The following is a 25,960-nucleotide window of genomic DNA, read 5'->3' as shown; positions in this document are numbered from 1 at the left end:
TGAATCCTCAGAATTAAATTATTTTCCAAAAGTGGCTTTATGTTTGAGTCTCAGTCAAAGGGATCAAGTTTTTGCCTAATGCTCAAGTATCTGAATCCATGTAGTTCCTATTGACCATCTGGCGGGATTGTTATATCATTAGCCATATTTAAACTCGTAAATATCAGCCAGGAAGATTGAGGAGGTAGTGCCAGGATTATACAAACTATTCACCAAAAATGGTGTCTCCATTGTACAGAAATGGTGCAACCCTAAAAAGCACTTCATTCAAAGTCAGCAAGTGCATGGGGCAATGGTCTGTCTCCTCCATTACAGAAAGAAGTATGGGGTGAGGTTCACAAAGGAAACCCAGATCACACAGCTCCAGAATGTGCAAGCCTGCAGCTTTTGAATGTTTGGACACTGGAAAGAGCTAAATTTCACAGTGCCAGTGCAGGAAGATTGGTGGGAAAGATACTGAGGCATCTTTTAGGCAAGAATATTTCTGACCTAGGTTTCTTTGTGGTTCCTGTTGGTGGTAATGTTTGTATTGAGTCAGTGGCCTGATCTGCAATAAGTATTTTTTTCTGGTGTTGTTTTTTAAACTTAAACACATAGGACTAGGAACCACATCTAAAATTATCTGGCCCAAATTCTAATATTTTAGCAGTGGAACTTTATGTTAAAAACAAACACACAAAAAAACCCCTATCTTAATGAAACTTTATCCAATCAGGGTTATTTGGTTGTAGAGTTAACTGAAGCATAAGGGAGTTTACTGGAAATATTTAGTGCTTTCATATGATTGAAGGAAGGATGGAAGCATAAGCCTGGTAATATGCATAGCAGCAGGAACTGAAGTGTTCTTGAATGAACTCTGACCATTTCTTTTGCCCTTGTAGTCTCCACCCTAAATGTCTGCCCATTTTGTAGTCCTCCTGGCCTCCCTCCCTCGATTATTGACACGTGTCCTTTGAACTGCCACCACCCATGCTGAATAGCTCAGTTCTGCACTCTGTGGATTTTTTCTCCCTCTCTGCAAAGACCATTTCTTTTGCCCTTGTAGTCACTCGTCTAAGGGTTAAAATCTAAGAAGAATCTGATTAAGCTTTAGTCACATGCTTGGCTGTATCTGGATGATGAGAGCTGCAAGTAAAAAGAGGCAGTAGTCTCTGGCTGGTGGATAGGACTTCTTAAGGCTGTACACAATATGGAGGAAGTAATTCTCCAGATGGAAATTGGGGTGTTGGTAGAAAGAAAGAATAGGTGCTGAGAAGCAAAATCCATCAAACATACACACATGAAAATAGCTGAGGAGAGAAAAGGAGGGGAATCCAGAATCTATCCCTAACCTTTTACAGAGATATCTGAGGAATCCGTGGCACAGAATGAAAATGACCAATTTGGTTCATCTCTTGGCAATTTGGTATAGTGAGACAATTTATGGTCTCCCAAACTTTCAGAGAATGAATTTCATACTCTATTTTCACAATTTCCTCTAGGAATTCTTAATTATCATGATTACTTAATGTCAACTCTTAATATTTGTTGTTATCAAAACCCTAATGTGGAACTCATTAGTACAATCCCAAATCTATGTTTTTTCATCACTGGTCCTGTGATATGATTACACTTCCTCACAATTTTTGAAGTTAGCTGTGACCAGGTGTTGGCCAAAGAAATGTCAGTGGAAGGGATGCATGTCACTTCTAGGCAGAAGTTTCAAGAGCTAGTGCACAATTCACCATGCTTTTTGCCTGCTGCTGTTGTGCGGATGCAAGCATGGGCCATCAGCCTGGGTCCCTGACTGTCATAGGTAGAGCTCTCTGACCCACCCCTGGTGGAGTTACTGGGATAAGCCACTGAGATTTTGGAATTGTTCAGTATTGCAGCCAATCTGTACTGATAGATCAATTATCTTTTATTCTGACCTCATTGAGGTAGAATATCTGGTCTCTTCTCCCAGAAGGTCCTACTTAGAATCATGGTATGCTTTCTTTGGTAAAGACTTCAGAGGTCATGGACTTTACTGGGCAGAAACTGAGGTCCAGTAAATTCATAAAATTAGTATACTAATCCTTCTTAGTTGTTTAATCTAAACTCCCTCTAAGGCAGGAATCTACTCCGCAACATCTCTACTTTGGAATTAAACAGACGTGGGTTCAAATCCAGACTCTCCCACTTATAAGTAACACAATCTTCAACAAGTCACTTAACCCTCTAGGCCTCAGGCTACCCATTTCTAAAATGCAGTAATATGTTTTCTGCCTTGCAGGATTATTGTGAGGATTTGAGATAGTGTATACAAAACACACTGGCATGTGGTGGGTATTCAATAAATGGCAGCTAGTATTATCATTGCGAACCTTCAATCTTTTCCTAGACACTTGCAGGAACTTGTAGACTCTTGGCAATAAAGCCTATTCCCTCACATAGGACGTCCCTAATCGTTAGCAAGCTCCTTTTTATTCTGCACAAATCTGCCTCTGCCTCTCTCTACTTACCACTTCATATACTTCTTTTACCCTCTTGAAAAGTGGAACCCAGCCTCATTTCTTTTTCTACACAACTTATTGAGTATCTGAATACAGCTATCTTGCTACTTCTATAGGTCTTGTCTCCTCTGATCAAATCATTCTTGGTTCTACTTCTCATAAGATAGTATTTCCAGATAACCCATCTAACCTGAGAACTGGGTTTTAAAATCTCTTTGTCTGTAGTGTCTAGTAAGTAGTCATTGCTAAATAACCCTGCTCCCTGACTACAGTTGATTGGTCTAGGGCTTCCTTGATACAAGTCGGCCAAAGTTCCTTCTCTTGGAACCAAACATTGGAACGGTGGAGTCCAGTCTAGTCTCCTCAGTATAAGAGAGAAATATTCGCAGCTCTGGCATGACTCTGTTTCCCCCACCCCCACGCCAAGGCCTGGGGAGTAGAGAAGAAAGCAATGAGCAGGTACAGAGAGGTGAGAATGAGGAGGAGAGAAGCAACAGTTGTTGCTGCCCATACTGTGAACAGCCTTCTACTGAGGCTTGCTGGCAGTCCTCTGTAGCACCCAGTTCTATGTAATAATTCCTCCCTTTTACATTTAAGTTACTTTGAGGGTGGGGGCTCCTGTTCCTTGGAAACAGTAAAGTCCTAATTCATTTGAGTACCTTCTGATTCTTGTAACGCATTAGCTCATGGAACCCATCTTGAACAAGGCTTCTGGCTCCCATTTGTTTGTTAGTTTGTGCTTTGATTTTCCTCCTCTGTACCAAGTGGCCTCTGTTTTAAGTCAGGTTCACTAGAACCAGAGTCTGAGGCAGAGATTCAGGGGGTATATTTATTGAGGCGCTGCTCTTCAGGAAGAAGTTGTAAGGAAATCAAAAGGAAGAAGAGCTGACCCAGGAGACTAGATCCAGCGTTGGCCCGAGACACAGTGAACTTAGGAGATGAACTGGCCACAGATGTGTCTCAGCTTGAGGAAAGGGGGTGGGGCTTTTGTATCTCATCAATCGGTGACTAGCTGGGGGTCAAGGAGGGAGACAGTGGTTAACGTTCTTCAGCCAATTGCAGTTCATCCCCAGAGAACAGGACAATTTTAAGGGGTTAGTGGCCCACACTCGTAGCAGCTGGAGAAAGGTGCCTGTAACCTGGTGAAAGGGATATAGCTAGGGCATGGATTGTGTCTAAGACAGCCTTCTTTGATTCTAATTATTAAATCCACCTTCCTGTTTGGGCTTGCTATTTCAAAGATAGTTCCTATTAGACCTCTCAGAACACAAAGTCCTCCTCAGAACACAAAGTCCCTCACCTGATGAATAACTGCTGTCTTTTTCTGCCTTTTATTGTTATACTGGTTCTTTCATTATTCTGCAAAATATGCTGAAATTAACATCAAGAGTAGCAACTGTCAATGAAAGGGGTCCCTCTAGGGAAAGGTTCAGCTGTGGTACTTGTCATGGCTCTGAACATTATAGTAGGTACCTGGGATTTTGCTGCCTGTATCCGTTTCCCTCCTTTCATGATGATAGCATTCCAGATTTTCCTTGGTAAAAAAGCCCCACACTCAATGGGAATGACCCCACTCTCTTCCAGAAATGAGCTCTGATAAACTTAAGCCAATCTGCAAAGCCGACTCACCCCTTCCCAGGCACAAGCCTTAGTGATGAGCACCAGTTTGAGCCAATAAGATGCAAGGAGACTTTCTCTTGGGGTGTCAGGTGAAAATGTTCCTTTGGTCTTATTAAAGACTAGCAAAGATGCAGTCTTATCTTCTGACTGGCATGGGAAAATGATGTGATGCTCCAAGCTGTGAAACAATTTTTGGAACTTGAACCTGGGACCAACATGAAGAAAGGACCTGACCTAAAAGGTGCACAAAAGGCTTTCAAATCAACAGAGCCCATGATTCATACAATGGATCTCTGCTTCCAACCACATGGGAAGCCATATACCCCTAAATCTGTCAGTATGTGACTATTCCATTAGTTGCTTATGCCAGTTTCAAATGGATTTTTGTTGTTTGAAACATAAACTATCCTAAGTGATAGACTGCAGGGGGTGGGAGGAGAGATGGATCATAGTCAGGGAATGTCACCACCTACTCGTTTTTGGCAAACTTTCACGTGTAAACCCTCCCCTCAAGTCCCCTCATTTGTTCGGATTTAAAAGCAGGAAGAGTTGATTCAGCATCTCTGATAACCTCTCATACAGCATCTTAACCTGGAAGCTAAGTGTCTAGCTGTCCCCTGCAGGCATCCAGTTTTAGGATTTGATTTCTGATATGCTAAACCATTGACATAATATCAGCTTCATTTGGAACACCTCCAAGTGCTAGCAGAGTTTTGCAGAAAGCATCCCCTGAAATGAGAAGAAAATGACCTCTCTCATGGAGGTCTCTTCTAAAATTTATTACTAAAAATTGTGACTGAAACTGTGTGTTAATGAACTGTTGAAACTACTTTGGAAATAGTAAAAGTGCTCAAGATAGCTTAAGGGTTATATGTATCATGTCACACTGTGGCCCACACTGTCCTAGAACTAGTTTCAGGTGTGGGGTGGGTGCAAGTGTCCACTCTGGGCCATTGAGGGGACACCAGGAGTCCCAATCTGGTCCATTTCTCTTTATCTTTCTTCTTCTCCAGAATCCTTCAAGAGCTCTCTAACATGAGGGCTATTGTTTTTTGTCACATGCCGGCAGGTTATATTACACCTGGATGATTTTTTTAAATAATAATCTCAGTTATTATCATGGTTAGATATCTCTTTGTTTCTTTTCTCCATCTATGGTGCCTAATGCTATCTTTGACCAGATGGAGAATGCAATTAAAATAAATATAATGTAATATAAAAATAAAACAGAACATATTGCTTTTGCAGGGCAATCTGGGCCCAAGATTTTCTGCAGTGGAAATTACCGGCTAAATAAACCTATCTCCTCATTGACACAAAGCTGAGGAGAGAGATTGGTTACAACAACAAAAAAAGAAAGAAATGTGATTATTTCCTAAATCGAGGCAAGAGAAGTTTTGCCCAAATGCAAAATTATTGAAGTAGAAAGTTTCTTTATTATTTTTTCTTTTTCTTTTTACATAAACACCATAAGCAAATTCAATAGCATCACAGTCTAGGTGCTATAGGGGATGAAAAGTGAATAAGAAGAGTCATCTCCCTAAAGAAGCTTCCAGTGTAGTTGGGGAGAATACAGGTACGTGAAAGGGGAAATAGAACAACATGGAAGGTGACCTCAAACAAGAGATTGTTGTAGCTGTGTTCTGGCAGAGGCCCTGCTCCCTTTGGACCACCGGATGAGAAACTCATCCGTGCCAACAAAACACTTCCAGTACAGGGGGCTGGATAATAACCTTGACTACTTAATTATCGCAGACACTATCTCAATAAAGAGATTTTTAATACAGGTAACAAGCAGACTCAAATGTGTGAAAATGAGTATTTGTTAGAAAAATCCATGGGTATCTCATAGAACGCAACAACCTTTGTGCTCCAGGAAAGAAGGAAATAGGGACTGGTCAATCTGTAGGACCAAGGGGGCTATTGCCAATCTCCCCATGATGGTGGTGCCATTTGCCCCCACTTCTCTCCCAGTGTTTACTTAATTTTTTTCTGTCTTCACACCAGCTCCTTTTGCACATGGTGGAACATTACAGGCCCAGCCCTAAAAGCACATCACCTCTTAATATCAAGGCTCATAAGTAATTGATTACCACCCTAGGTCCAAACTCCTAGGGAAGAATCTCATTGGCCCAATCTGGGTCCACTGTTCATCTCCGATCCAATCAGGTATGGCCAGTAAAAGATGTGTCAGTCAATACAAATACAGCAACAAAAGCCCACCCATTTGGGTGGGGGGACTGTTCTTAGAAAAGTGAAATACAGTCTGGGAAGACACAAATCTGGTTATAGTTCATTATATTAATTCCTGGTAGTTTCCTAAGTACTTTCACTTGTGATCAGTTCTGTGTTTATAAACCCATAAAAGATCTCTTTATCTTAACTGGAGCTTATGATTTATCATTGACATATGTAACTCAACTTCTTAGAACTCTGTTTCTCATTTCCAAAACCTGAGAGCAGGACTGCCATATGGAGGTACCAGAGCCTATACCTTTGGAAGAGGGACCCATCCATGGTCTTTATTTTATTCAACTACTCTCTTAAACACATACTGCCAACAGTCACATGAAAAGATGCTCATCATCACTTACCATCAAGGAAATGCAAATCAAAACTTTAATGAGGTATCACCACACACCTGTCAGAATGGCTAAAATAAAAAACAAAGGAAACAACAGGTGTTGGCAAGGATGTGGACAAAAAGGAACACTCATGCACTGTTGGTGGGAATGCAGACTGGAGCAGCCACTGTGGAAAACAGTATGGAGTTTCCTCAAAAAGTTAAAAATAGAACTACCCTATGATCCAGCTATTGCACTATTGGGTATTTACCCAAAGAATACAAAGACACTAATTCAAAGGGATAATGCACCCTTATGTTTATGGCAGCATTATTTACAATAGCCAAGATATGGAAGCTGCCCAAGTGTCCATCAATAGATGAATGGATAAAGAAGAGGTGGTATATCTATACAATGGGATATTATTCAGCCATAAAAAAGAGTGAAATCTTGTCATTTGCAACGACATGGGTGGAGTAGAGAGTACTGTGCTAAATGAAATCAGTCAGAGAAAGACAAAAGCCATATGATTTCACTCATCTGTGGAATTTAAGAAACAAAACAAACAAGCAGAGGGGAAAAAAAGAGAGAGAGACAAACTAAGAAACAGACTCTTAATTACAGAGAACAAACTGATAGTTACCAGAGGGGAGGTGAGTGGGGGGAATGGGTGAAATAGGTGATGGGGATTAAGGAGTGCACTTGCTGTGATAAGCACTGGGTGTTGTATGGAAGTGTTGAATCACTGTATTGTACACCTGAAACTAATACACTGTATGTTAACTTACTGGAATTATCATAAAAACTTTTAAAAACTCCATACACATACTAATGTAGCATATCAGAGTTAGTAGAGGCAAACTTTTATCTGAAGGATTTAAATAGGGACATTTGGGAAAGGTTAAAAAGTCATATTCTCCCTGATTGCACACCAGTTAAAATATTTGCAAGGTCGTAAAAAGAGGGGAACAAATAGCTATGCCATGGAGGAGTCTGATGAGAAGCCTTACTGAAGTAAGGATGGGTAAGTATTTCTGTTAGTATCTTGACGATACCTAACCAGTTATAGATTTTTTTTTGTTCTTGTCCCTCTGAATATTTTGACTGTTGACGGAGGATATTTGAAAGAACAAGCTCTAACATTTCTTGAACGTTTACTCCATGAAAATCATTTTATGTAATGTAAGAATAGCCATGTAATCTTCATATTAGTCCCGTGAGGCAGCTATTATTATTGTTGTTTTGTAGATGAGAAGAATTAAAGCTTAGGCCAGTCAAGTGGATGGCCATCATCATGACCTAGAGAGAGCTATATTTGTCTATGGGTAGAATATCCCAGCTCTGTCCACTACTCAGAATTTGCCTCCCCATACTGATGTCTCCCTTAAGTTTAGATATATTTGACTTAATGGCTACATACATATCCCCAGAAGGAATGACTGAAAATGCAAAGGTTCTAGGTCCTCTGAACTGAGTGAATATGTAGGCTTTGGAAAATCAGTTCACCTCTGAAGCCCATTTTCTTTATTTATGACAAGGGACACTACCCATGAAAGAACTCAAGCTGCAGGCACCATGTCAAAAGATCAAAGCAAATGAGGAGTCATATATAGACCACTCAGTGTGTCCTCAGGACCCTTACAATTTTAATTTTCTTCTTCCTGACATTAATCATCAGAGAATTAACCAAAAAGTAAAACAATATCTTCTGTTTCCCTTTACTTCCAATCTCTTAGAAGACAGCTTGGAAATTTCAATGAAAAAGTTTTGGTGGTAATGGAAGGGAAACAGTTCTATTTTTAATAACTTGATATTTTGGCTCTTGATTGAATCATCACTGTTATCCCACTGCCACCTCCTTCTTGATATATGTGCGGCTCTCCCTCTGCTCCTATAGCTGAACATGGAGTGGAGTCACTTTCTGAGCAGACCCTTAAGTCCTGCCCAGCAGAGGCACCATAGCAGTGTCTACAGAAAGCACTGTATCAGAAAGCCATGAGGCCTGGGTTCTGGACTCACCTCTGCCATCACTGACTTAGTCCCTGAGGAGTCAGACCCCATCTCTGGCTTTCAGTTGCCTCATCTGTAAAACAAGAGGGTGGGAGAAAAATGTCTTCCTAGGCTTCTTCCAATTTTAATGTTGAGTGAGAAGAGAGAACACTCCTCAAGGTTTACCTGGTCTCCTCAACTAGGTCTTTCCAGGGCTTTTTGCCCTGAGAACACTGAGGCAAGCCCCTGTACTTCCTGCTTTCTGAGTCAAAGAGCTGTGAGGTCAATACATAGGGACAAGCTGCAAAATCAGTATAGAGCATAGAGAGTGATACTCACTTTCTATGTTATTTTATTGTGACATTCTGTGGCTCATTTCACATGTTTTGTTGACTTGTACTCTAAAGAGGCATGAACTTTAATGGGTTCCTTTTTCATAGCGAATGCTTGAGTCCCCAGTGCCACCATGGAGCATAACTCTAGGTATGAAAGGTCCCTCTGGATTGTGCAACCCAGGGACTAGCTAGAGGGGTGGTGGGTGGGGTGTCTATAGCATGACTTTTACACTCTTGCTCATAACCATTACAAGGAGTCAAAGGGTGCAAACTGTTTAGCACTTGGTTCAGATATTTCATTTTCAATTCAGAGATTTCAAGTTCCAACTTCACTACTTACTTGCCATTAGATCTCAGGCAAGGTATTTATGCTCTCTGTGCCTCATCTCTCATCTGTACAAAGAGAACATTTATTCCTCCTTCACAGGATTGTTGTTGAAGATAAAATTTCATCTTTCATATAAAATGCTTAGCAGAGTGCCTAGTACATAGTAAGTATCCAAAGCATCTTAGCTAATATTATTATCCCTCAAAATACATGCACACACACACACTAAATTCAAGAAAAAGCAATGTTTTTATTATAAAATACAAAGACCATATCCCTATTGCATAAGCAAAGCAATTATGATTTTTCATTTCTTTGAGTTTTCAAGCAAAACTATGGGTATAAAATTCAGAGCAGGGCCAAATTGAATTTCCAGGAAAGTAATATCTGAGAAGATTTTAACAAAAGAGAGGTTTGTTGGCTGAAAGGCATAAACACACTTAACCTTGGAATCAGATGGGAGCAGACAGTGTGACTGGCCCTGACTACTTACTGATGAACTTCTACCTGCATGAAGACTGGGGTTATGCCAGCCAATTTTAACTCCATTCTATGTCTTTGCTCCCCATTCTTTTATTTCTTTTCCTTAGTGAAGATATTCCCAGGAGGCATGTGGGAAAACTGGGTGCATTCATAGAATAAAACTATCATGGGGACTGTGGCACTGAAGGGGTGGATCATGTTGGATATGGTGGGCATGCTACTTATGTGTGAGATCATCTGTTTTCATGCCAGGGACACACACACACAAACACTACAGGGATCAGACAGGTGACATAACTAAGTAAAATGGACTGGCTCGGGACTGAGGCAAACCAGAAACCACATATCCTCTCTAAAGAAGGCAACCACTATCCTGCTCCAGGCTGCTGTTGCCATGTTTATTGAATGCCCCAGATCTTTCCATTTAAAAGAAGTTAGAAACTCTGGACTGTTATGTGAAACTTCTCAAATTCTTAACTGATGGCAACTCGTTAAAAAAAAAAAAAAAGTATAAAACACCACTGCAGTCAAAGTCCTAACTACACAGTCTTAGCCCATTGTAACCCCCAGCAGTAACTAGAGTTGAGAATTTGCAGATAATTGGCATATGTGTGGGTATGGGGTTGGGTGAAGTGATGGCAGTCAGACAGACTTCAGTTTCTTTTCTCTCTCTCTCTTTTTTAAAGATTTTATTTATTTATTTGACAGAGGGAGAGAGCACAAGCAAGGTGAGTGGCAGGCAGAGGGAGATCCAATGTGGGGCTGGATCTTAGGACCCTGAGATCATGACCTGAGCTGAAGGCAGATGCTTAACCGACTGAGCCACCCAGGCACCCCCAAACTTCAGTTTCTACTGCATTGTTTTCACCAAATGCATTTGTACTTAGTCATAGAATCCTGATTTAAGGTTACAACTTTCAAAGTCTTGCTCCCAGCCATAAGGGAGCCACTGGTACCAGACTTGTCCTCCCATCATAAACAAGTGTAAAGATGACCAAAAGATATGATTTAATTGTTTTTAAGCATTGAACAACAGACAATGAAGAATTGCAATCCTTGAGAGAAGAGAAACACACAAGGTGAACCTCCATCCCTTTCTTCTGGGGGCTTTTTCCTGGCACAATGTAGAAATTCAGAGCTGAAATAGAATGGCCATCTAGCTGAGTTGATAAGGCAGAGATCAGAATTGTACACTGCAGAAGTACCTAGAATTTTCAGGAGAGGGTACTAGAAAAGAGGAAACTCCAAAAGAGGGTGTTCCAGAAGTCTATGTGGCAATTTGCTCTTTAAATTAAAAATTATAAAATTGTATTTTGTTTTATTACTTAGGTACATAAAAAACATGTGGCCACAATAACACAAAAGATAGTGATTACATAGGATTTTATTGTTGAAACTCATACATTTTATATAAAGTAGTACAATATTAACTGTAAATAAATTATGATAAATTAAATATGCATATTTTAACCCTAGAAATGTGGTCTTCAACGTTTAACTTGCGGACTAATCATATCAGCATTACCTAGGAATTTGTTAAAGATATAAAATATTGGTCCTTACCCAGACTTACTGAATCAGGAATTCTTGGGAAGGGGGCCATCAGTTTTTGTTTTGCTTTAACCTGTAGGTGGTCTGAGAATCATGGCCTTAGAGCAAAAAAATCAAACCAAAAAAATTATAAAGATGTGTTTTTAAGGCAATGGAGAGCAATGGAGAGGAATAAAGGACTCCTCAACTAATTTTATGATGCCAGTATATCCCCGATGAGAAAACCTGAAAAAGACATTACAAGTAAAGACAATTACAGACCAATATCTCCTGTGAGCGTGGATGCAGAGATCCTAAATAAAATATTAGAAACTTGAATTCAGTGAAATATAAAGAGAATAATACATCATGACCAAGTGAACACAAGGCTGGTTTAATATTTAAAGTCATTCAATATAATTCACCATATTAACAGGTAATAAAAAGAGTAATTATATGATCATCTTAATAGAGGCAGGAAAATATTTGACATAATTCAACATTTATTCATAATGAAAACTTTCAATTAACTGAAAATGTAAGTGAACTCTTCTTAACCTGATCTACATCTGCATCTACAAAAAGCCTAAAGCTAACACGCTGTTTAACGGTGAATCAATGGATCTACTCCAACATTGGGAACATGTAAATTCCACCACCTCATTCAAATTGCACTGTAAGTCTTAACGCAAGAAAAAGAAATAAAGAGCATAAAGACTGGAACGGAAAAAGGGAAACAAAGTTTATTCACATATTCCCTTGATTATTTATGTAAAATATTTTAATGTTTTAAATATACTTCTATATACTACCAACAAACAATTGGCAAATGAAATTTTAAAATATTTAAAATAACATCAAAAAATTAAATTGCTAAGAAGAAATCTAATAAAACATGTGTAAGGCCTATACCTACGAGAAAATAAATAAAACCTAAAAAAAAAAAAAAGAGAGACATGTTTGTTGATTAGAAAAGTCACTATTGTTAAGATGTTGATTCTGTCCAAACAGATTAAAGGTTCTACACATTCTCAATCAAAATCTCCATCGACTTTTCTTTGTGAAAATTGACAGGATAATTTTTTAAAAATACATAGGAAAAAGGCAAAGGGTTTAGAATAGTCAAAATAATTTTGATAACCTGGGACTAGATGTCTTACCTGTTTTTAAAACTTACTATAAAGGTATAGTAATCAATAGTGTCGGACTGGTGTCAAGATAGACAAATCACTAGACTATAACAGATCCAGAAATAGACCCATAGTAAGTCACCTGATTTTCAACAAAGGCACGAAGGCAATTCAATGGGGAGAGGAAATCTTTTCAATAAATTGTGCTGGATAGACTTATTCGGGAAAAAACAAAGCAAAACAAAACTCTGACTTCTACCTCTCACTATACACAAAACTGCTTTTAAATGGCTTCTAGACCTAAATAGAATGGCGAAAATGTCAAGTTTCTGGGAGAAACAGAAGAATATCACTGAATCCTGGGGGTTGCAAAGATTTCTTAAGTAAGACACAAAAGGCACTAACCATAAAAGAAAAAAATTATCAGATCAAGATTCTAATTTTTCTCCTCAAAAAATACAAGTAGGTGAAACAGCAAGACTAGGAAAACATATTCACATTAGCTTTATCTGATAAAAGTTCTCATCTATATTTACAAAGGATTTCTACAAATGCTCAATTAAAAACAACCAAATTTAAAAACAAGTGAAAAACATAATCAGACATTTCACGAAAGCAGATATAGGGATGGCTAATAAGCATGTGGAAAAGTACTCAGTATCACTAATCATTATTTGGAAAGGCATGAAGGAAATTTCCAGTATGATGAAAATGTTCTATATCTTGATTGAGGGGTTGTTTACATAAGTATGTATTTTGACAAAACTGATTGAACTTTATACTTAAGATTCATCTCTCACTGTGTGTATATGTTACATCAATTTAAAGGAGCACAAACAGCTTGTATTTTTTCTAGCTGATTTGTTGCTATTCTAGTATTCGTACTTGAGAGTAGATTTGTTTTTAATTTGTTTTTTGTTTATTTTCTCATTTATTCATTCAGCATTAACTACGTACCAAGCTTTGGGTTTTAGCAAAACCAACTTGTCATCAATTTCGGTATGATAGGGGCAGGGAAGGGCCAGAGGAGAAATGACTGGAGTGTGAACCCAGGAGTTGACATTGGAGATGGAAAAGAGGAAAAAGGAAACTTATGTGAGACATATTTGGAAGGAATACTCAATAGGACTGATTAGATTGGGGGGCAGAGTTGGCAGGTTCAGTGGAGGGAGAGATAAAGAAGTACATTTAGATACCTGCCTTAAGTGACAAAGAGGAATTATGGTATCCAGTGATCAAAAAAGGAAATATAAGAAAGAATAGGTTGTGGCAGGAAAGGGATATGGGTAATGGGCTAATACAAGATGGTGGGTTCGGTTCTGCACAGATTGAGTTGAGGTGCCCAAGAGAAACCCAAAAGGAGAGGTCAATCAAGCAACTGGGTATAACATCAGAACACTGAATCCTAATTACTTTCTGCTTTGCAATAGAAGCTTGGTTTGGTCCCACAGTCCTTTTTCAGTCTTTTTTTTTTTTTAAGATTTTATTTATTTATTTGACAGAGAGAGAGAGAGCATAAGCAGCGGGGAGCGGCAGGCAGAGGGAGAGGGAGGGGGAGAAGCAGGCTCCCTGCTGAGCAGAGATGATGCAGGGGCTCCATCCCAGGAGCCTGGGATCGTGACCTGAGCCAAAGGCAAATGCTTAACCAACTGAGCCACCCAGGCACCCCATCCTTTTCCAGTCTTATCTTTAAAATGGACTTAATCCATCTGACTACTATCACTAAAATATTCCAAAGTTAATGGCAAACTTTTGACTTGGTTTGTATTAAAAAAAAAAAAATTCATCCCCAAACTTTAGATCAAGCCCTATTATGTGCTATCATGGTGGGAGTAGAAATCTTACGGTGTGTGGAATCAGGCTGACCTTGATTTCAGTTCCTGCTCTGCTATGTAGCAACTGGGTGATCCTGGATAAATTAATTTATGCATACCAGCCTCAATTTCTTCTCCCACAAAAGGGGATTAGAATCTTATTTTGCAGCAATGTTGTGATAATCATGAGAGATTCTATGTGGGAAAGTACCTCTCACAGAACCTGGCACACAGTAAATGCTTGATACATATCCATATACCAGTAGCTTTGCTTTCAGATGATGAAGGGATGATGTTTCACCAAGAAAACAGTCCTAGCTAGAAGTGCAAAGTATGCCAAACCTTGGACTCTGTTTCCCTCCCTATCCCCCTTCAAAGCCCAGGTCTTTCTCCCCATTTTTCATCATCAAGATTAGCCCTCAGGAGAGAATGTGACATCAGTCCTTAGCCTCTCAGTTGTTAATGAGCTTACATCATCTCTTCCCTTGCCAAGGAGACTTCACATTCCAAGCCTTCTACGTAACAATAGAAAGAATGGCTTTGTTTGGGGTTGAAGGCTCAGTGTGCTGGTTAGGAAGGAGGCTGTGCAGAGCAGGGGCCCTTTCCTGGGACTCCTGAAATCCTAGCCATGAAAGTAACTAATTCTCTCTTCTCTGCCTCCCAGTTTGTAGCAGAGAGAAGGAGAGCCCTATTTCACCAGAGCTGGTGTACAGACACCCCAGCTAGCCTTCTGCAGCTCTACTCTCCACCCTCACTGCCTAATCACCTCCCTGGCTGTGTAGTTTTATTTTGGATTTCAATTATTATGTTATTAGTAGTTGTAATTCTCCATAAGAGACAAATAGGGGAAAGGGGAGTATTTGTCTATTATTTGTTACTCTTTAAGCTAAATGTCTACAGGTTAATTAAATTGAAAAGTATTCCCCCTGGGATGTACCAGGTCCCTGGTGGTCCAATAAGGTAATAAAACCATGGTGAAACTGAAAGCATTATTGCACGGTGCTTTATTCTCATCAGCAATGGCATCCAAATACAAATTCAGTCAATTATTAGGTGATTCAGAACAGGTTTTCTGGGAATTTAATTATCAGAATGGTCTGTGTGGGCACCGTGGTTGCTGTGGGGCAAATGAGCTGGAGTTATCCAAGGGCCAGTGGTTTCATGTCCTGACTAAACACATTTACCCAGAAAGCAACTGTTGAACAAAGAATTCTGCTCTGCTTTTATCAAAGAAAGTATCTGCCACAGCAGCAACCTCTATTAGGGATGTGTGCGTGCGTATGTGTGTGTGTGTGTGTATTTAAATCACCTCATTTTCTTTGTTTCTCCAACCTCCCTCCATTAATTCATTAATTTGGCAAATCTTTGTAAGCATCCTAAATTCCCCCAAACAATAGGACAGATGTTATCAGATCTGAGCAACAATGAAATCAATAAAGACTTTGGAGGGGAGCAAGAAGACAGGTACAGGGTAATAGCAATTCTTCCCTGAAAGCAATCTAACCCATTTTTAATTTAATTTGGAGCGCCATTATTTCAGGATTCCAAATGCTAAGGCCATTTTAATCATGCAGATCCCATGTCTTACTGAGTTGTGGCAGAGAATTACTCTTTTTTGTGACCCTGAATTAGCAAGGACATGCTGGGCAAACAGCCAAGGTGCTATAAGCTCAATAATAATAATAATCTATATTTAAAGTTAGCATGATGGCTATTAGCCATTGGCTCTCCTGATAGGAGGAGTGTCACCTCTTTAGACCTTATAGCTGTTTGACTTAGCACTTTCTTTAGTGAATGAGAAATATCATCAAATAAGCTATCTTTCTTGCATGAGAGGAAAGAAGGCATAAAACACATACTATAGAGAAAAACTATGAAATAATTAAACATATAAAGGAGAAGTGCCTGTGGGGGTGAGGAGGGATTTGGGGGGAAAATGGAAAGAGACTGACCTTGCAAAGGAGGGCAAAAACCTCCCTTTCCTGGAGAGTTGTCTGAGGGTGTATGATGAACCAGAGATTTATTTTGAGCCCATCTGCTCTTCACCAAAGAAAAATAACTTGGTGATCTACTTTCTGTGAAAAAAGCAAATAGATATTAAATCGCATGTCATGTTAGCCTGCATACTAGGTTTGGATTCTCTTTTCTAATAGCTATCATTTACTGAATCCATATTGTATGCACAGAGGTCACAAGTTCTTTGCATGCATTAGGCTTATTTAATTTTCACTGCCAGACCTGTATTATTTATTTTCCACATTTTATAGATGAGGAAACAGAAGCTTTAGGAGGAAATATATAATTTGCCCACTGCTAACAAGAGGCAGAGCTGGAATTTTTATCTGGAATTCCAAGCCTCCCACTTTTTATTCTGCATCACCATGCTTTTTTCAACAACCTGTAAAGGTATTTTGTTGTTGCTGTTTGTTTATTTTAATAAAGAGTTCAAACATGGCCTTCTAAAATATGTTTTTCTGGTGTTAAATAAGTATCTAGGCTCTCAGATAAGTACTGAGATGTCTGACCATTTATTCTCTCCTTTTCAGAGTGCTCCAAATGTTTAAATTCAATTTTAAAGGCACAACTAGTTAAAGTGGGTCTTAGAAAATTGGCATGTGATCAATTTGGAAGATAGCCTCTCCTCCACAGTCTTAGAAGTTAGCTGCCACAGGAATGTAGATGTTGAACTAGAGGACACTTATTGTATCTTATGCTGGGCCAGTGTGTGCTAGAAGGTTCTTTGAATATTTGAAACCCATTTGTTCTCAAAGCCGCCAACTTACCTTCTCTGTGCCTCACTAAAAAGTGGGATTAGTGCTTTTAGTCACTACATCATTTTGCAAAAACTGTCAAGGATTAATAAAATAATATTAGCAAATTACCAATTGTTTTTCTTTAAACTACTTTAAAAACATTAATTCCTTCAATTCACCTTCTAGAGAATGAAGACACAAGACAGTCAATAATTCAAATTCTCCAGTAAAATGGGAAAGTATTATTGACCCTAAAGAGCACAGAGGTTAATTTATTTGCAAAAAATTACCTCCTGCCACATGCTCTGGGTGGAAAAGAAATTATGTTAAGCCTCATGAGAAAACAATCATCTCTCTCCCTTTAGACCTCCTCGTTTCTGTTTGTTTTGGGTGTGTGTTGATGGGGGTTTTGGCTCCCAGGAAGCCATGTAAGAGAGATGTTCAAGTATGCTTGAGTACATCAAAGCTGGTATGTTCTTAGTTTGTCCATGAGAGAAGCCATAGGGATCAAGAGGAGAACTGGTTACATGGATGACAGCCAAGCACATTTTGCAGGCCAAGCAGAATTTGTACAGGTCTATTTATTTATTTATTTTCCAATGATTTGCAAGGCTGGGTAAATTGAATTACTCAGTGTTGATTATAAAGTAGGTTAGTAGGCAAGCCCGGAAGGTCAACTTTTTCACCACTACAACTGCTATCCTTTATCTCCACCCCAAATTATTCTTCTGGGAAATTACTCCCATCCTTAATCCAATCTATAAAGAGAATGGCATTTCCTCAAATTACTCCCAATAATTCAAATAAGAGAACACTAAATTTAAGTAATGACTTGTTGATATTTGAATTTTAAATTCATGAACACATTCATTAAGAACTTTTTGATTTAAAATATTCTTTTTCTAAATTGCATTTTGGAATGATATATGTTCTTTCTTTGTTTATTGAGAATCCATTCCCCCTGTCTTCTGGTGACAAAATCCCAGTTCCCTTTAGGGAAAATATATCTCCCCCAGGATGTATAGGCTAGGTGGAACTGTAAATGAAGGCTCCTCACCTTCCCCTCAATAAGTAATGGAAATGTCACTAAGCCAGGTCAATCAGGGCCTCCCTCCTAAATATCTTGAGGGTGGCATGTACCCATCATGGCAGCAGACCCTGATGAGATATCTTGAAATGGAGAATTCTAAAGCAGTCTGGTTCCTTCTTTTCCCCTTGGTCCAGTTCCTCAGTTTTCAATTCTGTGAGCCTCCCTCAACTATAATCTCTCCCCTGACTTATAAATAACCATTTTATGTAAGTTAGCCAGAATCCATTCCTTTTGTTTGCAACCACACATTCTGTTGCACCAGCTCAAGATGCTAAAATGAACGGGAAGTAATGATAGACCAAGGTCTAACTGGGCCAAGGGTGTGGATTACTCATTTTCAATAGTTCTGGCTTTGATCTCATTTCTACCTCACATTGTTCTAGAAACATCTGAGGGAGAAAAAACACACTGCCGTGGAATTTTTTAATTAGCCACAAATCTCTTGAAGGAAAAGTCAATATTTAACCTTTTCTAGTATTTGCCTTTTTGTATTCTGTACCCTGGATGGTAGTCTCAGTATCCATGCCAATTCTAATATAAAAAGTAAACAAAGTATATCACTTAACTACAGAAAAAGGACCAGGTTAGATTTCCACCTAACATTTTCATCAGTGTCCCTTCAAAAGGCAACATTGGGAGATTATGAATGAAATGAATTTTTTTTTAAAGATTTTATTTATTTTTTAACAGACAGAGAAACAGCGAGAGAGGGAACACAAGCAGGGAGAGTGGGAGAGGGAGAAGCAGACTTCCCGCCGAGCAGGGAGCCCGATGTGGGACTCGATCCCAGGACCCTGGGATCATGACCTGAGCCGAAGGCAGACGCTTAACGACTGAGCCACCCAGGCGCCCTGAATGAAATGAATTTTGAATTCTATATCAGACTGCCAATTCCTTAGCTTTGCGGATTCTAAAATGTTTCCACATTAGATATTTCATTAGCTTTAATGTATCTTCTGACCTGATTCAGACTCTAGGATGGGTTTTGCAATGTGGGCTCATTCGTAATTGACTTTTTAGGAAATTACTGTATGAATAACAGCTGGAGAAAATCATCCTCCCTGCTTTGTTCTAAGAATTGAGATAATAACAGCATGTTAGCACAGGTTTCCTTGGGCACTGAAATAACAAGCTACTTGGGTAATATAGAGGCTGAGACCACAAGAAAAAGAAAGTAAGGGAGGAAACTAATATTTATTTAACACATACATCTTGCCAAGCATTATGATAGGAATTTATTATCCCCATTTCTAAGAGAAGGAAACTGAGGCTTAGTGAAGCTAAGAATTTTTTTTGTTTAATACTTATTTATTGAAGATTTACCATGTGCCAGGAACTGTGGTAGGCCCTGGAGATACAAACATGACTAAGATGCAGTAATAAGTGGCGGATCCATGAATCCCAGCTCCATCTGTCTCTGAAGCCTAAGCCATAACTAATATTCCTCCCATCAAACATCCCCAGGTCAGGATCACTTTTTCTGATATGAAAATGACACTAAGAACCAGAATAGAGTCTGTTTTTCCGAAGTTCTAATGTTACAACAATAACCTTGGGAATTTTTATAATTAGAATAATTTCTAGGTGTGGTAAAGGAATTTTATAATTCTCAACCTTATGATTTCAATTTTCCCAAGATTCCTACAAAACAGAACAAATATTATCACTCAATTAGCATATAGAAGAAAAAAAAAGAACAGAGCTTAGTGAGATTACTTAATGAAGGTCCTGGAATAAAAATAATGATGATCTGGGTTTAACAGTCTGGGCAAGATGGTGGGTTAGTGAAGATTATTGACTGCCCCCACCTCCCCACTGCAGGTCAATCTTAGAGATGCCACATGAGAGTTTAAGAGGCTAATGGAACACAGAACCTTAATAACTTACCACCAACTGCATATAACCCTTGGGAAGACCAAAAGTGATAAGAAGAACAGCCTTGGAAGATAGGTCAGAAGCCAAGGAAAGGGATGACTGTGGAACAGCTTTCTTTGTCCTGGGAGATCCCTGCTCACCCACTGCTGCCTTAGGCAGGCCAGTCCAGTCCAAGGTGATATAACCTCAAGGAAGTGATGGAGCCCAGTAGACCACTGGGAATGAGAAGCAAAAACAACCTGTTGGAGAACTGCTAGCTTTCACAATATCAAGAACTCAATGGTTAGGTCAAATAGCAGAGTAAATGAACATAGCTGAAGAAAGAATTAGTGAGTTAAAAAATTATATATGAGAACTATCCTAAAAGTCATTAGAAAGGGATAAATTTGGAAAGAATGAAATAAGAGCTAAGTAATATGAAAGATAGAACTAGAAGTTAACAGCTCTATCAATTAGGAATTGCAAAAGGAGAGAAATCAGTCTCTAGATGGAGAAAAGAAATATTTGAAAAAGCAATGATGAAGAATTTCCTCAAATTGAAGAAAAAAAATTGCATCCTTTGTCCTGGCTACCATAGTATGTGATCCACTGAGGAGACTCAACTAAGAAAGAAAACACATGAGATCCAAGTAACAAGACTTTCATCACAGGAAAGGAAAAGGAGATCTTCAAGTTAATGGGGAGAAGAGATTCCAGGATGATTGTCATGTGGCAGAGCTAGGGAACTGTGTTAGAGAAGGAGGTCAGAGGGCTCTGGGAGAAATGCCTCCAAGAAAGTGAAATTTTGAAATATCTGATATGTTTTAATGTTGAGAAGAGGCTTATACATAGAAGAAATTTTAGGGCTGAATTGGTGTTTGGTGCCTATAAAACTAAGCAAGTAGAAAACAAATTAATGATTAATGCCAAAGAAAAGAAAAAAAATTGCACAAGGAAGAAAATATAGGGGCGCCTGGGTGGCTCAGTCATTAGGTGTCTGCCTTTGGCTCAGGTCATGATCCCAGGGTCCTGGGATGGAGCCCTGCCTCGGGCTCCCTGCTCAGCCAGGAGCCTGCTTCTCCCTCTCCCCCTCCCCCTGCTTGTGTTCTCTCTCTAGCTGTCTCTCTCTCTGTGTCAAATAAATAAATAAAATCTTAAAAAAAAGAAAGAAAATATATGAATATATTACAATGCTTAGTTTTGAATAATCTCCATTTTATATAATTTGTGCACATAAATGGGAAAATGCAAAGCTTGCTGTATTAATTTGCTAGGGCTGCTGTAATAAAGTGTCACAAACTGGGTGTGGCTTATGGGTGGCTTATAAAACAAAAATTTATTGCCTTGCAGTTCTGCAGGTTAGACGTCCAAAAACAAGGTGTTGGCAGATTTAGTTCCTTCTGAAGGCTATGAGAGAAGCATCTGTTCCAGGCATCTCTCTTTGGCTTGTAGATGACTGCCTTCCTGTTCACGTGGCATATTCCCTTATATGCGTCTCTGTGTCCAAATCTCCCCTTTTTATAAGAACATCATTCATATTGGATTAGGACCCACTCTAATGACCTCACTTAAACTTGATTGCCTCTGTAAAGATCATATGTCCAAATAAGGTCATTCTGAGGTGCTGAGGGTTAAAACTTCAATATATGAATTTTGTGGAGACACAATTCAACTCATAACACTGACCAGTGCATTTCATGAAGCTAGTATTTCCTTGATATCAAAATTGGAAAAGAATTTAATTGAATAAGTTCTGCTTTGTAAGAGTATAATAAAGACATGTATATATCAGTTCCATGTATGAATATGGATGTAATAATTTCAAATAAACTAAATGGTATACCAATAGTATACAATAGTTTACTAAAAAATAATTCATAATTATGTCAGCTTTACCCTTGGAATGGAAGAATGAGTGAATCAGAAATTCTATAAATATAATTCACCACATTAATGGACAAAAATAAAAATCACCTGTCATCCCAGATGCAAAACACTGTTTGATAAAGTTCAATACTTACATTTATAATTTGAGAAAACTTTAAAAAATAAGAAAAGCAAGTAAGTGAAAACAATTAGATTAAAGGAACAAAATGTAAGGTAATACCTTTGTGACCTAGGGCAGGGAATGACTTCTAAAACAAAACTTCAGAAGGATGCATCAGAAGGCTAAATAATAAATAAATAAATAAATAATATTAAAAAGAACTAAATTAAATTACACCATAATTAAGAATTTTAGCTCAATTGAAAGTACTATGCATAAAGTTCATAGGTAACTACCAAAATAGGAGAAGATATCTGTGGCATCTAGAACAACAAGGGATAATTTGTTTCGAATACACAAAGACCTGAAATAGAATGACAGATATAATACAGTATTATTCACAAAAATTAAAAAATTATGTACACTCAAAAATACATATATTTCAAGAACATATTGACTTAAAAAGATACATGTAAAACACATTAACTTGGCTGGGGAGGAAATGGTAGTGGTATAAGGATGAAATGGGATACATAAATAGAAGAAGGAAGGAAGGAAGGAAGGAAGGAGGGAAGGGGAAGGGGAGACCCTATTTGAGGCTGTTTAATGCACCAGAGGCAGCTCTTTGCTGCTAAATGTATGTTGAGCATATCAGAAGGAAAATTCAAACAAGAATTTTATATAGGGGCTGCTAATGAAAATCTGTTAGTGAAAAAATATTTGATGGATTTGGCCACATCTAAATTAAAGATTTCCATTTTTCCATAGACAAATCAGCAAAATATTAGGGAAAAGATATTTGCAAAAGTGATGTGGAATTGATATTTAGAATATATAAAGAACTTTGCAAACAAGCAAAAAAGAAAAAGAAAGGAAATTCAAAAGAAAAAATGGGCAATGGACATGAACAGGCAATTAACAGAAGGGGAAATGAAAACAGCTACTGAGTTATGAAAGATCTACATCCTCATTAGTAATCAGAGAAATGCAAATTTTAAAAAGTGAAATACCATTTTACACCCACCAGATTGGCAAAAATTAGAAAGTGCTGGCAAGGATGTGGGGAAATTTTACCCTCACTGGTGGTGAAATTATAAATTGGTGCAAACATTCTGTACAGCAATCTGGAAGTACTTAGTACGTGTATACCCTCACAATTTAGAAATACTACTCTTGGGAATATACTTCAGAGAATTTCGTGCTCAGAGATCCACATGGAAACATGTTGACGGAAGATTGTAGCATTATTTGTGGTACCAAAAAGTTGGAAGCAATCTAAGTATCCACTAGAGAATCTAGGTATCCACTAAATGTCCACTAGGGAAATGAATAGTGAAATATGCTACATGCAAGAGTGAGAAATGCTACATGCATGTATTGACATAATCTGCAGAACTAAGAAGCAATAAACTGGATTTATATAGAGAAAAACAGATGTTAGAAACACTATGTTATATGAAAAGAAAGAGAATGAGATTTATAGCACACTACCACCTACATAACTAAAAACCATGCATAAGTGACACAACACAATCTTCTAAATAAACACTAATAAACTAAATAAACAGTGGGAAGTGGATTGGAAGAATCTATGTAAAACACTTGAGGAGGTGCTAATGGTAGTGCCAGGGTGGATGGGGATAGAGACCAAGGCAGAAACAAAATAAAACATGATGAAATAAAATAGTAAGACAGGAGCCTTGCAAGGTTGATTGTTTCATGAATTGTCTCAGTTCTGTAGACCTAAGATAATAAGCAGCAAATGGAGTCCCTCTAACAATTCTCTCTACTTCTTTAAAAATGCTATAATTAGAAAATATATTTTCAAGTGCTTGAAGAAGTCCAGCAACAGACAGCAAACTAGAATTAAAACAAGCATTGCCATTTATAGATTCTCTTGGCTAATCATTCATTTATAAGCAGCAGTGGGATAGTGCTGATCTAGAGAGATGTTCTAGTGGTTTTGAACAACTCTGTGGCAGATGAGGGATTGAACAATGGCATTTGTGTAAGTTAAATTGTTTTCTCTTTGTTCACATGCAGGGACCAGCATTTGAGGACTGAACACTCTATCAAATAACTGCATTTCTGACCAAATGACGGATTGCCAGGAAATGTGCAGGCTGGAAACATTCCTGCACAAGTTGGGCAGCTCCAAATCTGTCTATCTTTTTTTAAAGCAAGTAGAGACACTGAGAAGGGCATGAACTCTAAGCAAGTAGAGAGTTCAGACCCACCCAAAGGTGTTACTTCTAATAATTTTAATTAGTCATCTTCCTACTCATAGGGAACAATTAGTATAATGGGATTGCATTGCCTTTTTTATTTGGAACCTATGAATGGGCTGGTTCTTAATAAAGATAAATGGCACTCATGCTGCAGAATAGTGCTATGATGCCATTCTCTTCCAAGCAGGTTTTCAACATAGGCAAAAGTCTCTACAGCTCTGGAGCATTATTAATACAAGTGAAATGAGACCCTTTTACATCTGGCTCCACTCTATTCTGGGCTGCTTAATGTACCAGTGCCAGCTCTTTGCCACTAGACGTATATTTAGCATATTGGAAGGAAAACCAAAAGCAAGGAGTTTACATAGGAGCTAATCTGATAATTACATGGGTATCCAAAAGCCAGACACTAAGGGATAGTGAAAACAATATAATTAAATAATTTGAGTGAGTCAGGAAGACTAGAGGAGAAGAGCCTGCCTCTGAGACTAGATGCTGAATGCATTTTATCAAAAAAGGAAATCAAAGGGAGAATTTGATGCAGAAACACATTCACTCTCAGAAGATGGATGGTAGTTAATAATCTCAAACCTCCCCTTTGGCCCAGTGTTCAGTTTTCAGTGAGAACTCAAAGTATGATTCTAACTGAAAATAGAATGGCAAAGAAGATTGGGGAGGAGTTAATTTTAACAACATTCCAGATTAATTCTTCCAATTCCTGAAGTCTGAAAATGGGGATGGGGCATGAGAAATGTAGGATTCCTAAGAATGGCATTCTATCAATACCAATTATTTTCGGCTAATGTTTTTGCTGTCAATATAGCATTTCCATTTGCCAAAGTCTTCTAGGTCTTTCTGAAGCTGCCCAAATGATTCCTCCAAGGAGCTGGCCATTGTTACCTTCAGGCCCCAGGTGGTGAGGCTGTGAGGTTAGTGAGGTGCCCCAGGCCACACACTACTTTATTTCAAGGCATTGGGTGCCAATATGGGATTATCTCTCCAAGTTTCTGACTCTTTGTACAACAAATGCAGCTTTCCAGGGTAAAACATATCATATAACATCTGCTGTTTAGAAAGTGTGAGAAACTCTCCTGAGCAGTGCAGACCTCTTGGGATGTAACATCGACCTTTAGAGGCACCCATCACATGTTCATCTATGAATCCCCCTGATAATATGGGGTGTATGTCATGTTTATTCAACAGCGAGAATAGAAGACTTAGTCAAAGAACCAGTGTTGAGTAGGTACCAGACCTTCCAGGTCACTAGCAAGATTGAGTCATGTCATAAACAAACACATGGGTTCTTAAAAGGTATCCAGTGTCACTTAAGGAGCTAAACTACTTGCTTTCCTGAGAAGGCTGAATAATATGGATAGGAAGAGTATAGACCTTGGAATCAGACTGGGTGTGATTCTTGTTCTCTACCAAATAGTAGCTAAGTGCACTTGATCCTCATTTTTCTCATCTGCAAGAAGGAAAAGGGGATACTAATTGAATAGGGTTGTTTTGTGTACCCTCACCACCACCATACACCTAACCCCCAGAATCTCAGAATATGACTTTATTTGGAAATAGGGCCTTTGCAGATGCAGTCAAGTTAAGATGAGGTCATTAGGATGGGCTCTGATCTAATATGACAGGCATCCTTATAAAAAGGGGAAATTTGGACACAGAAAAACATGCACAGAAGGAAGACAGTATGAAGACACAGAGAGAATGCCATGTGAAGACAGATTGGAGTGATGAATCCACACACCAAGGAGGGCCAAAGATTGCTGACA

The sequence above is a fragment of the Leptonychotes weddellii genome, chromosome 3 (assembly GCF_054177405.1).
Source record: "Leptonychotes weddellii isolate Sample4059 chromosome 3, ASM5417740v2, whole genome shotgun sequence".
NCBI classification, from domain to species: domain Eukaryota; kingdom Metazoa; phylum Chordata; class Mammalia; order Carnivora; family Phocidae; genus Leptonychotes; species Leptonychotes weddellii.
Note: the sequence above shows the minus strand (reverse complement) of the source record.